Genomic DNA, 19,492 nt, shown 5'->3' with positions numbered 1-19,492 from the left:
ATTTCTTTTAAAATTAAAATTTAACGATCCAAATGAATTTTGAGAGATGTTTCCTTTGAGTTTACTTTTTTTTTCAACAAAGAAACCATTTGAAATTGTAAAATTTCTTTAGTTGAAGAGACGACATTCCTTTCCGGACATATATAAGAATGAATTGAGAGAGGGAAACGTCCACTTAGACTTTTTGATGAAAAGTCGTTTTTAATGTAACAATTCTTTGGAGAAAAATGTTACGAGTATCCCTTTTGACCTTTCTATTGAAGAAATTTCTCTGGGTGTATTTTTTTTCTTTTCATTTTTTTTTTTTTTTTTTGCCTTGCTCCACTATGTATGTATGTATGTCTTCCGGTTGTAAGTAACGATCAGCCCGCCAAAACATATATACATCTAGGGAAGTAATTTGCATTCAGATTAAGTTTGTGCTTTTACTATGGAACGTGCCACTCCATGTAACTAACGTATTCTCGTGGCAGTTTCGAGTTTGATCATGTAGAAATATTCAACAGGCCTTGACTTGTATTTTTAGACAACGTCAGACCATTATATTGCTGTGCGTTCACTTCTTTTTCTATTTATAAATATATATTTCATATGTAATACTTTTTTTGTTTGCAAAAATTTTCGAATTTCATTTTATATTATTTAAAAAAATTTTTCACAGAATTCGGAAGTCATGAAAGGCGGATCATCAACCAAGTGGCGTAGTTAAGGTGAGTTTTTCATTTTTTAGAGTTTTTTTTTTTTATATACATTTTGCAAATAGAAATTATTTATGAGAGAAATTCTATTATAAAACAATAGCTGAAAATAATGGGTTCTTTTCCATAACTCTTAATTAACTAATTGGAGGGAAATATTTTTCGAATGACACGCTTTTAAAGAGAGAGAGAAAAAGAGAGACACTATTCTTTTGAGAGAAAAAAAAGAATCAGATCTCACGGAATAATATAGAAAATCGTACTAACCCAGTGACACATGGGAAAGAATTTCATTATTGTTTTTTTTTTTTTTTTTTTTTTTTTTTTTGTCTCTGATAATGAAGGGAAATTTCTGAGCATGTGCGGTACTTGTCACAATAGGTAAACCGAAATTTTCTCATTGTGTCTGATGACATTCAATAAATCATGTTTTGTATCTTTTGCTTTGTTAATTACACTATAATTTCTTTTTAACTAATTGTAACTCACTTTGATTAACGGGTTTAAATATTAACATCACGCCAATGATGTGTTTTTTTTTCACTAACTTCCTAGTTCGCATTAATTTTATTATTATTATTATTATTATCTCATATATTCTCGACATTCAGTGCCGTTTTATTTCACAATCTCACGCTGCATTGTTTCCTATGATATTGAAAATTACCTCTGTTTTATGGAAATATCCAATTTTTTTTTTCTTTTCTTTCTAATTAAGTTTATATCTGGTTGTGTCCGTTAACTTAATTGTGGTTTTGTTTGTTATATTTTAATATTGAAATACGTGATAATAATTTAGTTTTTCTTTAAATTTTTTGATCTAGCCTATTTTTTATTTTCAATTATTGCATTTGTTTTGTAATTTCCTTACCTTTCAAAGTAACATATAGGAAAAGAAAGAGAAAAAAAAATGCAACTTCCTTTATCAGATGTTCTGTTAATTGAGTAATAAAGCATTAAGGATAATTAGATCCTATTTCGCAATTTTATTTCTCGAAAAAAGATTCTCCGCTAAAGGTCCGCAACTGTCTGGAACCTTTTTTTTTTTTTATCTTTTTCACTCTTTCTTAAGAGCAGAACGATAATTGTAGGTAATTAGGTCAAATTAATGTTTCGCTTCACTTCTTGTAAGGAAAAAGGCCGAGAGAATGTTCTTGAAATCCGACATGAAAGAAAACTCAAAAATTAATGTATATATTGTGAGAATTGTTGAAAAAAAAAACACACACACATTTACTACACTTGTCGGTTTGAAAGATTTAGGGTCGTTAAAGCTTTTTTCGGACTCTCAATGAAATATATTTCTAACTCTCGGTTCCCCATATCGATCTCTTTTTCCTCTTATTTACTATTTTCCAAGAGGAAAAGTGAACTTTGTTGGGTAAATAAAATGTGAGCAAATTGAAAGGAAATATTTGTTGAATATAAAGCAATATTTTTTGATTGCACCTTTTTTTTCTCAATTTCTAATAATTTTTTCTAGAAAATGATCTTATAATTGATTTGTTTGTTGCTCGATTTTATTATCAATTATTATTAGAGCAAGTTTTCAATGACGAATCAACTATTTTAGTAAAGCCATATTCTTTCTTTGTGTTGGGAAAAATTGCTTTCGAGAAACCCGTAACGAATGACCGTTAGAAGAGATCACGTAGCACCTTTTCCAGCACTTGGATATCACGTAATTTTTCGTGGGAAACGCACTGCTGCACGAGGCAAGATCGGTATACCGCAAAGTGCTCTCCAGGAACATTGTCGAAGAGACCAAATAACTTCTCTTTCTGTTTCCTGGTTTTAGTTGTTCTCTCTTCGAGTTCGATTCGAAGAGAGTATATAGGTTTTAAAATTTCTAGTATAGGAATAAGACATCTCTCACAAAATATATATCGCTCATTGAAGCCAATAATTGGAAATTAGAAGTACAAAAGATTTCTTATACAATATAGAATACCGTTCATTCAATTCTTGTAACAATCTCTAAAAAAAAAGATGACTGCTTGTCAATGACAAGTTTCACGTGATTTACAATGATAACGAATTAGAAGATAAATTTTAAATTATTATAAAAATAATAACCAACATCACGAAATACATAAACATGATTGAAGCATCAAAAGAGTAGAAGCATAAGAAAAAAACTGGGGAAAAGTATGATCAAGTTAGACGGGACAATAAAGAGCTATTACGCAACACATATATTCAGAAATTAAATTAAGGCAGAGTGGACAAGTTTTACGATTGCCATAGTCTCATTCGGACTTAGTGTGTATATATATCTCTTGCGCTGAATTTTTGCTACTTTTTTGTGTTGCTGCTGCTGCTGATATAAGGAGTGCCATATACGTAGACAGAAGTTATTTCTCGTCAGTCACGTTTCCTCTCTGTGCAGACGGACGATATATCCGGTTTGTAATTTTCAGTACTGCGTATATACGAATTACGTGCAGGAACGAGTTGTCTTTGACCTGCCGCTGACTGCCATACGCCATACTTATTTCAACTAAGTTACAAATTGCTTTTCATCCAATTCACCAATACCAACCCTACTGCAGAGAGAGAGAGAAAAAAAAATTACTTCCTGCAATTCGCAAATTAACTTCTTCTATGGTTATCACTGTTTTTTTCTTCATGGTTTTCGTATACAGAAATTAGCAATTCTTGTGACATCTTTCTTGACATATATTGTAATCAGTCTTGACATAATTCTTCATTTATTCGAAACGTCTCTTGTAATACTTTGCATGATATGGTATTTTGGATCCATATAAACAGTACAATGCAATCCGAATTGCAGATTGTCAATCCGATTCTATTTTTGGAATCATTTACAGTATTAATTTTAGATTACTCAAATTTTAGATGTTTCATCAAAAATTTTAGCAATATTTCAGAATTAATTTCAATGCTTCGAATTGGCTATTCCTTTTGGAAATTAATCAATCTTGTTTTTAAGATCATCTGTAAATACAAATTCATGGTACGAGTTCTAGTGATCCAATCCAAATTGATGGTTCAGTATAATTTTCAGATAGAGCTAGATGCTACAATAAAAATTTTAGAGGGTACGATCCAAATTACAGATGTTGCAATGTTTTTATAGAAGCATTTTAAACTACTTTTGGATGATTCAAACCAAATTTTTGACAGTACAATGCAATCCGATAGATTTTTCAAGATTGATTTTTTTTTCAAGCAGATTTTTCAATCTGTTTTCAATCCATACCTTATAGACGCAACAATCCATTTTTCTTAGTACTGTAATTCGATCTCTGTATACATTGTAAAGTTGAACTGGAAAATTTGTATTATTGCGTATAATTTTTGTAGAAATGAGTAATTAATTCCAATGACTATAGAAGTGCACGTGCTTTGCATATATATTCATAAATTATGACTCAATGTCTCAGAAACTTGCATTTAACAATCTCTCAACATATTCTTTTCTTTTACGGAATATATTTTAGAAATATATGCAACTTATTCTCGACTACAATGTTATGAATTACTTTTACTATCATTGGTATTATTTTTCAATTGAAAATCATACGTTTGACTAAAAGCAATATTTTTATTCTCACTTTTTTGTTATTTCTTTTTTTCTTGAGTTTTATACAAAGTATCACGTAATTATTAAGTTTGCTTTTATTGAAGTATGACTCATAAAATGTTAAATATTTTTTTACTAGAATATTTAAAATTCTTAACTCGTGAAATACAGTTTTAAATGTTAATTTGCAACTATATAATGTAATCGTTTAGTATTTTTCAAAATTGTCAGATTTAGTTATTTGAATATGTCATGAATTGTGGGTGTTAAATAATTTTATGTTTAAAGTATGTCTATAAAATGGAATTATGCCCCCTGACTTTTCTTAAAATTTACATATTTCGCGCGAGAGTCTAGAGATGGAAACATGCTTTATGAGAAACAATAACCATAAAAATTTAGCTGCACTCTTTATGCATCGTGAAGGTGTTGATGCACTTGTTTCCCAATTGAGAACTTTCTCACTGAAAAGTTCAACATCAAGGATTGTATACACACACACACACGTATATATTTCTACTTCCCGAAAAAGTAGTTCTCGGGGCTTTTTTTTTATTATGACTCTAAGTACAGAGTAGCTGTATACACACATCTTTTTATAGGCAACATTTTTGTTCCTAAAGTAGCTGTTTTACTCAGGATTCTTTTTTTTTCAAATTCAATATTTCATGATACTTTTAGCTGTTTTATTATTTTGTTAAAGCACTTTTTTTGTTTTAAAGACATAAAACAAAAGTTCTAAAATTAGAATAGGATCACTGTGAAGAAAATGTTTCTTTATAATACGTACCGACAGCCGTCAATTATGCTCTGGTCTGTAATCTTTTAGTGAAAGTTTAGAAACAGTTACGCAATTTTTCGCAAATGAGAAAGAATAAAATGTCAGAAAACAAATGTTACTTGGAAATAGGGTATACGTGGAAAAAAATGAAATGTGGATCCAAATGGAGAAAATTAAGGTGCAATTTTTTTTTTGTAATCTTTTTGGTGGAAAAAAAAACGAGGAGGAAAAATTGTATCAGATTCTGGAAAGTTTTTGCTTTGTTGCAACTTGATTCTATGGGTTCTAACGTTGCATTAAAGTGCAAAAGAGACTAGTCATGAAAGAGAGGAATAATATAGAGGACACGACGTTCCCACATCTTGTTGTATATACCTTCTCTGTCTCTCTCTCTCTCTTATCTTCAAACGAAACCTCCACATTGGCGAGCAATTTAACATCTCCGCTTCTCATTTCTGCTTCCAACCTTTATCATATTCTGCTTGCTTTATTAATCGTATACCATCTTTTGAGAGAGAAGGTAATATGCTAAGCTACTTACTCTCCTTAGTTTCGAATTTACTTGAGATGTGTACGTACATATAATACCGTGGCAGTTTAGAGATCCCCACTGTAAGTTTTGAAATTTCTCTATTATCAAAAGATGCAGTGTATTGTTAAATGTTCACTACTGTACAACTATTATAGTATAGTGGAAATGCTGACAGAGTTTCCAAATTATTCAGCTCAACATGGGTTTATATCGTAAACTCCCTATATATTGTAGAGAACACACGGGTTAAGGTTGGGTTACACAACCTGGTACAGACATAGTAAAAGACCGTTACCGTCGTCTATAAACGGAAAAAGGGTATACCACTGCGATTATAAAGCAAAAAATAACACTCTGACGTTGTTCGCGAGTCACGAGAGCTGTGGTAGAAGTCAATTTTTGTTTGATATGGTAAATTGAATTAAAAAAGTTTTGTTTTAGAAAGTGCTAAATTCTGATTTTAGAAATTAAAATCCGTGGCGATTATTTTTTAACAATGTTTTTAAATCCTTAACAAATCCGTAACAATTTTAGAACACCCAATGGGAAAAATACCATTGGCGTATTAATGGCCCAATAATGGGAGCCAGGGATGCCAATATAATTCCAATAATGGCACCCAATAATGGACCATTATTGGTAAAGTCATGGGCTGTCCACGCCGATGCCAATGATTGGCAACCATCATTGGCAAATTATTGGCAACCAATAATTAGCCAATATTAAAAATTTTAATAATAATTTAAAAATTCAATAATTTAAAAAAAAATTTATATTTTTATTATTTTTTAATAGTTATTATTATTATTATTATTTTATTTTTAATAATTAAATTAAAATAAAAAAATGGTCATCAAAGTATTAGTGAAACTATTTCTTTCAAAAAAGAGTTTGTCTCAAATCCAATTAATAGGAGAGACATCGGGCAGAAAAAAATTTCGACGAGAAAAAAATTTTAGATCATTGCTTATATACCAATCAAGTGGCATCTCAACTGCGAGAAACAGTGATGTTCGCCCTCCCTTTGCGGCGATGAGTGAACTAAAGTCCAGAGCTGAGCCATCAGCGCAGCGCGGGAACATTTGAAAAATTTGATTTTATTAGATATTTAATTTTATTTTAAATATGACAAATAATTAACTTAATAAATAATTAATGTCATTAATAATTATTAATAACATAATGTCATACTTAATAATTCGTTAATTATTATAAAATAAAATATCTAATAAAATCAAATTTTTTAAATGTTCCCGCGCTGCGCTGATGGCTCAGCTCTGGACTTTAGTTCACTCAACGCCGCAAAGGGAGGGCGAACATCACTGTTTCTCGCAGTTGAGATGCCACTTGATTGGTATATAAGCAGTGATCTAAAATTTTTTTCTCGTCGAAATTTTTTTCTGCCCGATGTCTCTTCTATTAATTGGATTTGAGACAAACTCTTTTTTGGAAGAAATAGTTTCACTAATACTTTGATGACCATTTTTTTATTTTAATTTAATTATTAAAAATAAAATAATAATAATAATAACTATTAAAAAATAATAAAAATATAAATTTTTTTTTAAATTATTGATTTTTTAAATTATTATTAAAATTTTTAATATTGGCTAATTATTGGTTGCCAATAATTTGCCAATGATGGTTGCCAATCATTGGCATCGGCGTGGACAGCCCATGACTTTACCAATAATGGTCCATTATTGGGTGCCAATGGTTTTTTCATTGGCTCCCATCATTGGGCCATTAATACGCCAATGGTTACTCGTGGCAGTTTCCCATTGGGCATATATGCACGTAACAAATCCGTGTCAATTTCTTTAACAAAATTAGTTTTCAAATCATTAATTCTGTAACAACTTTCTAACAGTTCTAGAACATATGTTTTTTTTATAGATCACAGAACAAATTTTGCGGAATAAATCTAAAACTGTTGTATAAAAAAATACTAAAAGTAAAAGACAATTGCGTGAAGGATTAACAATATATAATTAAAAATAATAATAATTGTTTCAATTAGTACATAATTTAATAGAAAATTTCTTCTGAATAGAAGTGCCATTGTTTTTTACCATTGTGTTTAATTTTGATACAATACTCCAAAAGACAATAGTTGGTTCTTTTCTCTTATTTTCTATTTTTATGAAGAAAGATTTCTCCTTTAAAATATTGTTTTATCTCCACTTTTCTTTTGTCTAATTACTTCCTAAAGATGATTAGCTATTTGAGTTGTTAAAATTATTATTCTGAATTTAGAAGATGTTTATATACATATGTGTGTGGAAGTCTGATTCTATTTAAGTTAGTTTGGTATGTGTTGCAACATCTTGCAACATCTCTCTGGTAACTAATCGGCACGTTAACAAGCAGCGCTTTGCTTGTGCTAACATGATAATTTACAACTGAGAGCTAGGCTTTAAAGACACACTGCATCTCTCTCTCTCTCTCTCTCTTGTATCAAAATGCATTGAATTGCTTTATAAACAGACACTCGCTGAACGTTTAAATTCCTATTAATAAACCTTTGAAATTAGAATGCTTTGGTTACATTTTATATATATACGTTACAATTTAATATCCTAACAAAATCGGTGAAAATTGATTTTGATTCAAAAATTTTCTATAATTTTAGGAACCATTTTACGTAATTTTATTTTATGTATATGTATTTGACGTGTGAATATTTTACATTATCAAATTCTCTATATTTTACTGCTTTGGGAGTGAATATTTTGATGGATAAATTTGAATCAGTTGAAAGTTCAAATTTACACTACAGGCAATAATTTAGTATTTTATGTTTACTAGGTTTTCAGTATTTATCTCTCTCTCTCATATTTGATATTTAATACTTGTGCATTTCTCTCACTATCCAATATTTTACAGTTCAATATTCTATATTACATAATGCTTGAAGCAATTCTGTTGTGATCAATCTGACCATGTTTCTCTCACCCTCAATTTTATATAAATTGATACATTTCCAACTTTAATATTTCATATATAGAAGAAATTATGAAATACAGACTTTGATATAAATTAATTGGAACAATGGTTGATATGACTGTTTGGCATGCTTGTGGCACGAGTATATATATATATATATATATATATATATATATAATTTTTTTTTTTTTATTTCTTCGCAACTCGAAGAGAAACATCATTAAGAGAAGTTCCCAAGGTTTTGCGTTAGTAAAAAAAAAGTGAGAGAAAAACGTTATCTCTTTCTTAATTTTTTTTTTGCTTCTTTGTTCGTTTTACTTCTTTTCTTGAGCTGCGGGAGAAAATAGCTTTTTGAATTTTTCAATTTGTGTAGGTGGTACACACACACACACATGATGATGCGAGAGCTCCAAATAAAATAATGAAAGTCACGACTTGCCTTTTCTCTTTTTTTCAATATTATAAAATCGAATGACGTTGTTGCATTCCCTTTCGCTTTTTTCTTTCTTTCTTTAAAGCATCCGGGAACAAAAATATATTTTAAGTTTTGAAACCTGCGGTATTCTCTTCTTCTTTTTCTTCTATATAGTGACCCAATAGTTTTTTATCTGGGTCATTAGAATTCTTTTTGAAAAGAATTTTTTCCCATAAAATTTAAAAAAAAACAATTTGCAGCAATTTTTTCTTTTTGCTTACTGTTTAAGTGACGCTCCATAAGAGAGTAGGGACCTTACGTCAAAAAAAAATAAATTAGGTTATGCACTGAGAAAAATGTTTAGTCAGAGCAACCAAAATTTGGTTAGGCCAACAAAACAATTTTGTTGGTATTTAAGCAACCAAACTATTTGTTTGAGTCAACCAAAGAATTTGGTTGAGTGTTTTTTGTTGGCATAAAAAAAATGTTTGGTTAGCCCAACCAAATTTTTTTTTGGTAGGTCAGCAAATATGTTTGGTTGAACCTCTGTTTTAAAACTAAATTTTGGTTGGAATTTAAAAATGTTCAACCAAATAATTTTGTTGGCCTAACCAAATGTTTGGTTGATATAACTCTACGACTTTGTTTCAGCCAACCAAAATTTGGCTACAAGAACCAAAATTGCCTAACTAAACAATTTTGTTGCAAACACTAAAAATTTTTTTCTCAGTGTGTTTAGTGATAATTTTAGCTAGATAAAAATTTTTTTTTTAAATTAGGTGAAATAAAAAAAAATGTAACCGTGATATTTTTAATGCACATCTTTGTTGGAAAATAGACATTGTATGGACTCTTCGAGGTAAAGCGGGATAGGTCAAGCGTTGCACTTATGTAAGAATAATGATAGAGAAAGTAAGAAACCAAAGTGCCGTACAGCGTTCGTTATCCTTATCTGGCGTGTGTTTCAGTATATTATATACACATGTGTGAGATGACTGTCGAGGTACTCGCTAAAAGTTGTAATTTTAAAAGGCGGATAAAAAAGAAAACAGATTGCCAGACTTGTTTCTCTCTCTCTCTCTCTGTCTCTTTTACTCGCTTGCATTTCAAACCCTCTAGCCTTTATTTTATTTTCTCATTTTTCGATCAGTGCACTTTATGTTCAAGGACAGGCACGTAATACACATACAGACAAATATATATATATATATATATATTTATAAAACGGCCACGCGAATTATAAATGAAAAGGAAAGCTTTTCTTTTTATTTTACTTCTCAAATAGAAGATTAATATATATTTTTGAAAATCTATTAGTATTTTGAAGTCATAACTTAATTTTTTTTGGGACAAATAAAAAGAAAATCGAAAATTTAAAAAAAAAATTCTCAAAATTTATTTTGTGCTAGCTCAGCATCCGTTGGACCAATGAAAAAGTGCGCTATACATTTTTTGTTCAAGACTCTCGGATTAAGACTTTGGTGATTATTTTCTAAAAAATTGAAAATTTATTTGTCATTTAATTTTGCATATTTTTGAATTGACCTCAAAGTGTTAAAATATTAATTTTTAATTCAATAAATAAATAATAATTTAGATGATTTCAGTTTCAATAAAATTTTTATTAATAAACCAGTTTTTTGAAAGGCATACAAGGTGATTCTCTTGCATATATGCAATATCGCGAAAAGTATATAGAAATTATTTGACTTAGTCTAGCGGCACGGAATTTCTGATTGAGGTTGTATAACTTACATATCATTAAACCGAAGGTATTTTGATATCCTTTAACGAAAGTATTTTTAATTTTTGCAAATAGCAGTAACAGCATTAGAATAGAGACAAAAATTGCTTTTTAATATATTTAATTTTTTTTTTTTTGCGTATATAATATTATAAATACACAGTGAAAAAAATTTTGTTGAAACAAAATTGTAGTTAGGCAATTTTCCTTGTTGTAACCAAATTTTGAAACGAAATTGTTTTCTCAGTGTTTTTTTTATGTATGTTTCGAGGATATCCGGAATTATTAATTTCCTGTGTATAAAAAATAGATATGAGAATAGTTTTCCCTTATAATAAAGGGAGATTTTCGTGTGTAAATATATATATATAAAAAAATTATGCGAGAAGAGCACTAGGGTGGATGCACATTTCGAATGCATCCAACGTTCCAGTTGATTTGATGATCCTTCGTGACTGTCCCTTTGATTGTTATCTTTCCTTATATAGCTTTCAATAATACACTTCCGGATCAATATATCGATTCATACACATATGTATATGTGTTATCAATGCATTATGCACAATTTTCCACAAAGAAAATTTTGCAGTTTATTTATTTGAAAAATTTTCTTTCTACATTCAATATTTTTAAAGGAATCTTTATTTTTATAAGGTGTGTATAATAAAGAAAAATATTTTCTCTTTCAAAAAAAAAAAAAATAATAATGTTTTTGTTTTAAAAATAAAAAACTATTTTTAATTTAAAAAATCAAAAACTATTTTTAATTTATAAAATCAAAAAAAAGCAGGAAAACATTGAAAACATAAATTAATATAAGAGGAAATTGATTAGCATAATCTTAAACGTTTTTAATTAGATAAAAAAAAAAATTTTACACTTCTGGCTATTTGGCAATTTTACAAATGTGCGGATAAGTTGTAAACAGTATATTTTACGATTGCTCATAAAATGCGTTTTTATGATTCGAATAAATGTATTCCTTTTCGCTGTCGATAACGAATAAATATTGAGATAGGTGAATTTCTTTTAATGATTATTTTTTCATTATTATTGCGCTGTTTCAATATATACACAAACTTTTACGTAACAAAAATTTACGGGATGAATCAATTTTTCGTATATATTTAAATTTTTGCACATAAGCCTCTTAAAACTGTATATAGTTTAATAAATATTAATTCCCACGCATATATTGCAATCCACGCCATATGGAGAAAGTAAATAGATAAATTAGTTTGAATTAATTGTTATATTAAAAGGTCTTCATCAATTTGCACACACAGCTTTAAATTTTTCCCATTTCACTAGTATATTATAGTCGCTAATTATTCTCCCTAATTAGTACTGAGTATTTTTCTTTTTCTTTTTTAACAATTAGTACTAGGATTTAATTATCCTTGTCAAAAGATATTATTTTTAACGATATAGGATGATTATATTTCAAAAAATGGAAATTATTTATAATTTCTGTATTCAATTCTTTATAAATTTAAAGAGAAGATTGTAAATTATAATTACTTTTTATTAATGAGCCGAAAGTTTTGAACGTTCATATGAACGAAATATTTTTTTCAATCTATAAATTATTAAAAATTATGATGACCATGTAAAATAAACAAATAAATAAATAATAAAAAAAATTTCGTTCATATGAACGTTAAAAATTTTTGGCTCATTTTTATTAATAAATTAATTGGAAGAATATATTAATTAAAAATAAGATGCAGTTATTGAATAATTTACAATTATTATTATTTTTATTACTATCATTATTATTATTATTATTATTATTATTATTATTATTATCATAATAAATAATTAAATAATTTGTTAAATAAATAAATAAATTATTTATTATTATAATAATTACTATGTTTAAATAAATATTAATTTTAAAAAATAGTTTTCAAAACAGAGATATTTTTTATTTGCAACAGGTGTGTTTTAAAGAATCAATATTTAAAACAATAAAAGCCAATCAAGATTACATTAAAATAAATGTATTATAAGCGACAATTGTTTTTGTAATATATATATATATATATATATATATAGGTAATCGATGCAATTGTTAGTGATGTTGACGGTGATAAATTGAGGGTAAACATAAACGAAAATCCTATTCCCGTCAAATTTGAATCCCATGTGATATGTTTAAATCACATATGTGAAAATTCACGAATTTATATCGATTCAATTCTAGTGTCAGTATAATGTATTTTTAAAGAAATATTTTGTATTTTGAATAATACTTTTATATTTAAATTTATTTATTATATTTTTGTATTATTTAAATTTGTTATTCGCTATTTATATATATTAGGGAAGTGAAAGATAAACTAATCGGAATCAATCGATTTTTCACGGAATGTAAATAAGATTTAATATCGGACTAAATTTTTCTTCCCTCCCATATATATATATATTCATATATATATAGTACACATAGCATGTCTAATCATCGAGGTTCCTGGCAGAACGAAAGTAATTTTGCCCGTAACGAACACGTCATGATCTCCCCCTCTTTTTTTTATGGTCCCTGGAAAAAAAGACCCCCGCAGATTTAATTTCGTCTTGGTGCAGTCGGTTTTTTTTTTTTTTTTTATTAACTTCATCCCCCTTTCCAACTCTGACAGAAGATTTTTAATTAGAAATTGATGGATAAAAATGTATTTGAATAAAATAATTTTTTTTGCAATGCGCAACAGGAAAAAAAAAGTTACCGTTTATTTCCGGAATTATATATTATTTTTACATAATTCATTTTCAGTCTTTACCAAAGAAAAAAAGTATTTCCTTCTTTTTTTTTGAAATTTATTTATAATAATCGCGAAAGTGTCGTGAAACTGTTTTTTATTCTATTGTGAGTAGATTTTTTTATTATTATTTTTTTTTTTGTGTACGCGCATTGTGGAGAAATCAAAAAAGTATCCAGTGGCGGTGTTCAGATTCAATGTGACACACCGCCGACTATATACGGTAAAATCAATTTGATTTGGATCTTTCGACAGACAATTCGCAAAATTGTTCAATATCAATTTTTTATTGTAAAGCAATTTTGTGTATATAATCACCGGAAAAAATTAATAACTTTCCAATTATTATTTATTTATTAATTAAATTTATTATTTCCGAAGTATTATAATTATTTAATATACCTAATTTTAATATTATAATAATTGTTTATATATTATTATTCTATAATATTTATTTATTATTATAATTATTAAATTATTAAATAATAATATTACTTATTAAATAATAATATATAAAATTAATTATGATTGACAAATTGTTTTTTTTTTCCACTATTTTTTCGACATTACTGAAAACATTTATTTGGATTAACGTTATAGACGCGGAAGTATTTTGTGAGCTTCCAAAAAAGGAAGGCAATCGAGATAAAAATCCCCTTTAGAGAACTTTAATAATTTCTACTTATCGTGTTGATCCATTTGTCGCTGAATTCGCAGTATACTCTCTAACAAAACAAGCCACTTTCTCAAAAACAGAACGAAGATAGTAATCTTTTTTTTCCTAAATAGTAAAAAATAAAATATGTCCAATATTGATGATTAAGATTCTTTTTTGGAGTTGAGTATTACATATTTTTTATTGAAAAAAAAAGAAAAATGATATAAAGTCTGAAATGAACGTGAAAGATCAATTTTATATAAAATTTTCTTCTTTGCGAAATTGTGTGTGTATTATTACCTTGAATATTACAGAAGGCAATGAACGAAAGAAATAGGAAGTCGAATCTATTTTTACTACTTTTTTTTGAATGTTCAACATTTTCCATTGAGAATTTTCTTTTTTTTTTTTCCTTTTTTTTTTAATTCGATAATGTTGAACCCTGGTCGTTTTTATCGGTGGAAATAAATTCACTTATCCGCATCGATGCACCGAGGCGAGACCAAATATTTCTTGTTATCATCGATAGCCTTTGTGAGGGGAAGGAGATCGAAAAACCCGTATTCGTCTTTAGGGATTATACTGGTGGAACGTATTCCAAAGTAAAGAAACGATCTTTCTGTTCGGTTTTCTTCTATACTAACATATGAAATCCTATCAGAGTAATAGAAACAAAATGGATGATATCCAATTTTTTTTTTATATACAGCAAATTATTATGGTAATTAATTTTTGACTACCAAATAAATTAAAAATTTTAAATAAATGTGTTTTTATTTTTATGTTTCAGGTAAGAGTATATTTTATTCTAATCACGAAGATGCAGTTTGAACGATTGAAATAAGGTATTTAATATTTATTTTAAAAATTTATTATTCAAATTATAAAGTAGTTTTCTACTACAAATGAGTTTAAAAATTTAACTAATTCAGTTAAAATTTTTTACTAATTCTGATAGTGTAAGCGATTAATTAAACAGAAAAAATCTAATATAGAGAATTAGCTTTTTTTGTATAACGAAATGAAAAAAAAAAATATTTTAGTTTTGGGATGACAGGAACAACATTCTTGTAATACCCAACGATGCCCATTTCATTCTCACAGGGGCTTTCTACAGGTTCTACAAGTCAGACAGGGCTTTACCGAAGAAAGCAGGAATGAAAATTTTTGGGGTATGGGGTTTACAAAACCTGTCTCTGAGGGTGTATATATATTTATATATATATATGTAGCTCGTGTAAAGGGTATTAGGGTTCGCAAAATACTGCCTCCTGAAATAACCAAGATATCTCTTGTATACCCTTAAAATACCGTCTTAAGATCACTGATATGCGGGCTTCATGGATTTTTAAAGAGGATTTATTGTTTGTTTAGTGTAAAAAAAAAGCGCACTCTTTCACTCTCTCTCTCTTCCCTATAAATAACCCCCTTTTAAGTACTCAATTTAGCTTAATCAGTTCTATTAAAGTGAGTGGTTCATTTCCTCTTTTTGATTTTAATATACTCCATTAGCCTTTCTTTGTTTTCTTAGTTACTGATGTATTAGTCATTTTTATTCTGTTATGTTTGTACACGATCCATAAGGATTTAAAGAAAAATTGTCTAGATTATATTTAAGTTTTGATTCTAAAATAAGAATCAAAAAAATCATTTCATTTAGTGAACAAAACGAAAAATTTACTTACGGTTCTCTGATTTAAACAAGTGAATTTGTATTTTTTTTTTTTACTATGAAGAGTATACTTTGACGGATTTTCGTTTGGTGCAAACGAACATTCTTTTTTCGTTTTGTTACAAATGTCGAAACAAAATCAAAATTCTACTTTCGTTTTTTTCAACAAACGGAATCAAAATCAAAAATTGATTCTACTTTCGTTTGGTTCAATAAACAGAATTAAAAGCATATTTCTACTTTCGTTTGATTCACCAAACGAAATTAAAAGTTTATTCCTTTGTTACAAATGTCGAAACAAAATCAAAATTCTACTTTCGTTTTGTTCAACAAACGGAATCAAAATCAAAAATTGATTCTACTTTCGTTTGGTTCAATAAACAGAATTAAAAGCATATTTCTACTTTCGTTTGATTCACCAAACGAAATTAAAAGTTTATTCCTTTGTTACAAATGTCGAAACAAAATCAAAATTCTACTTTCGTTTTGTTCAACAAACGGAATCAAAATCAAAAATTGATTCTACTTTCGTTTGGTTCAATAAACAGAATTAAAAGCATATTTCTACTTTCGTTTGATTCACCAAACGAAATTAAAAGTTTATTCCTTTGTTACAAATATCGAAACAAAATCGAAATTCTATACTTTCGTGAAGTGCTCTAAATTCGCCAGTTGAAAACTTTTTACTTTGGAAATTTTATACTTTGGGACATTTTGGACTTTGAAGAAATACATTTTTTGGATCCTTTGAATTATTGAAACTTCAAAAAACTTTTGTTTTGGAACTTTTATACTTTGGGACATTTTAATTTTTGACATTTTACTTTTGAACATTTTGGGATTTGGAAATTTTGTACTTTGGAAAACACTGTAAAACGAAAGGTATTAATTTAGTCCGAGATTTAGTCACAGAAAATTAAAAGGCATTAAAATAATAAGCGTTGCAACTTATTTTAATGCCTTTTAATTTTCTGTGGTACCAATTTTAGGTACTAAATTGCCCTTTGGATCTATTTTAATACATAAAATCGGTACTATATTTTAGTATCTTTCTTTTTACAGTGCACTGAGAAAAATGTTTAGTATCATCTACCAAAGTTTGGTTCTCTCTACCAAATTTTTTATTTGATATATGTGCAACTAATCCGTTTGGTTCGGGCTACTAAATTTTTTCGTTGAATCATTTTGTTCGGTCTACCAAATTTTTTGTTTTGCACAACTAACTTATTGTTTTTAAGCAAACAAAAAATTTAGTTAAATGAAAATTTTTTTTTTGTTTTCTCAACCAACTTATTTTTTTGTTTCACCCTTTTCTCTTTATATAACCTACCTATGCCTACTTAAATTAATTTCTATCGCGGAAAAAACCTAACACTGCTGGGGCTCGAACCCTCAGACTACGCAACGCTAGTCGAGAACGCTGACCACTACTCTACGAATCCTACTAACAATTTGAGATTAAATCATTTTCACAATGTATAAAAGCTGGAAAAAAACTTTCGTTCTTGTAACAAGTTTTATTTATTTATTTTCACTACACAAACTTTTTTTTTTAAAAAATGTCTGAAAAACATAAAAACTTCAACACTGAAACTTCACAACGCGAACGACATATGGTTAATGTTGACATCCCGTGAATGGGAAGCGACGCCATATTTACGAGAAGAGCGCGTGCGCAATACAGCATGTCAGCTATTTAGTACTGGGAACCAAACTATTTAGTTCGTAAACATGAAAGCTTCAAATATATTTTTTGGTAGAGCCAACTAAACTTCCCGATTTATTGCCACTTTCTATTCTGTTGTGACAACTATATTTTAGTAACGCCAACTAAAAAAGCTCAACTAAATTATTTTCTTATTATTACGAAATTATTTTTCTCAGTGTGAAGTTAATATTTTTGATCTTTTTAAATTATTGGAATTTCGTTTTTGAAACTTTTGTTTTGGAAAGTTTTGTACCGCAATTTATGATGCTTGTACCATAAACAATATTTCACACATAATAATTGTAATCAATTGTCATTAGTTCTTATTTCTTTGCTCTATTTATTCCTTTTTGTTAAATTTAACGAGTTCTGAGGTTATAAATAATATAAGATAAGACCCAATAAGACAATGACCATTTTCAGAGTGAAATCCTATTACTTTTACGAGTATTAAAAGTAATTTCATATCTTTATTATCATAGAGTAGGGCTATTAGCCAGGTCTTAAAGCGAACATTCAATATATAAGAGGTGTGTGTGTGTGTGTCGCCCCTTTGCGAATATCTATATTTTCCCCCTGATGAACCCTCAACATTGGTTTACCCGTTGCTTTAAAAGGCGATAACGTTTATATAAGGCTACTTACTATATATATACTTTGTCTCTTTTTCTCTTCAGTTCTTTTTAGACTCTTTTTCTTCTTTCATTTTCTTTTTGCTTTTCATCTCCTTTCAACTTCTGAATCTGTTTATACAAGATCAGCTTCCGTGTTTCACCTTCTACGTGTCTGATGTGTATACATCGCGCGTCTGCTGATGAGCCTCAGGGTATATACGAAAAAATTCTCTCTCTCACACACACACACACACTACCGAGAAAATTGGCATCTTTCGTAGATTTTCTGATTTTTTTCTCCTTTTTTTTTTTTTTTGCTCCCGAATTTGGAAAGATTCTATTTCTAAAAGTCTTGGCCTTCATTCCAAACGATTTACGATTCGATTGACATGGACTTGGCGAGAGCAAGGTCGAGAGTGGAATTGGTGAAAATTTAAGAGAAGCTGCACTGGCATGTCTTGTGTGTGTGATTTTCGAGAGAAATTTATTGAAAGAGAACTAAAAATGACGAAAATAGATTGAGAAAAGTAAATTGAATTTTTTTTCTTGTTTTAAATATTGTTGAGAATAACTTTTTTTTTAGTAAAATGCATATTTTATTTTATTTATTAGCCTAGTCTTTTTTTTAATAATTTTATTATTTATAAGAGTAATAATTTTTTTTTTTTAAAGTGAATCGAGAATAAAATATTTCGCAAATAAATTATAATTACTCTCTGTTGTAAAAAAAAGGGGAAATAATTTTTTTCTTTTCTAAAATTAACAATGTTTTGGTTTTTATTTTTTTTCGCGGTTGAAATTGACTTCTTTTTATGGAAAGATATTTTAAAATGCAAAGACACACACAAGTGATGTTAATGACGTTCACCAGGTCAGGAGAGAGACGAGACTTGGGTCAAGTTGGTCAAGTTTCTTTGGACAGCTTTATATACGTAGACTTGACTAGCTCTTTTTTTTATCGTTCATTCTCGACAGGTCATCTCGCTTTCTTGTGGACAGTTTTATATTTTTTGTTCCTCACCCCCCTCCTCTTTTTTTCTTTTAAAAAAAAAATCTCGTTCTTTTATTTATTTACATACCACATTTTCTTTTTTATTTGTTTTCTATATTTTTTCATTATCTTTTTTTTCTAATGAATTTATCTAATTTTCATATTTATTTTTTTTATTCTTTCACTTCGTTTATTGATGAAAAATATAAATTTGGCTAATTAACTTTTTAAATACACTCTACTTTTAATTTGTATTTTATTTTTTTTATGTTAAAAATGAGAACAATGTAATTTCCATGGTCGTCGTATAATATAAAAATGCTTTTATTGGGTTATTAAATATACGAGATGAAAATTTTATTTACAGTCGAGGGCGAGGGAGAAATTAATAGTCAACAATGCGTCAGTGAAAATTGAAATTTTATGC

General features: G+C 28.3%; 1 protein-coding gene across 3 annotated transcripts in view; it reads left to right on the top strand.

Moving 5' to 3' along the window:
- Positions 1–19,492, top strand: part of LOC127277228 (uncharacterized) — a 175,441-nt gene that overhangs the window by 58,497 nt on the left and 97,452 nt on the right. For 2 of the 3 annotated variants that reach the window (XM_051298142.1, XM_051298141.1), the window contains one exon: positions 662–710. The exons of the other annotated variant lie outside the window; for it this stretch is intronic. The gene's annotated coding sequence lies outside the window, so the exon portion shown is untranslated. The remainder of the gene's footprint in view (positions 1–661; positions 711–19,492) is intronic. 3 annotated transcript variants of the gene reach the window in all.

The sequence above is a fragment of the Leptopilina boulardi genome, unplaced genomic scaffold (assembly GCF_019393585.1).
Source record: "Leptopilina boulardi isolate dan_hultmark-lab unplaced genomic scaffold, ZJU_Lbou_2.1 LbouV2_165, whole genome shotgun sequence".
NCBI classification, from domain to species: domain Eukaryota; kingdom Metazoa; phylum Arthropoda; class Insecta; order Hymenoptera; family Figitidae; genus Leptopilina; species Leptopilina boulardi.
This window is presented reverse-complemented; position numbering and strand designations above follow the sequence as displayed.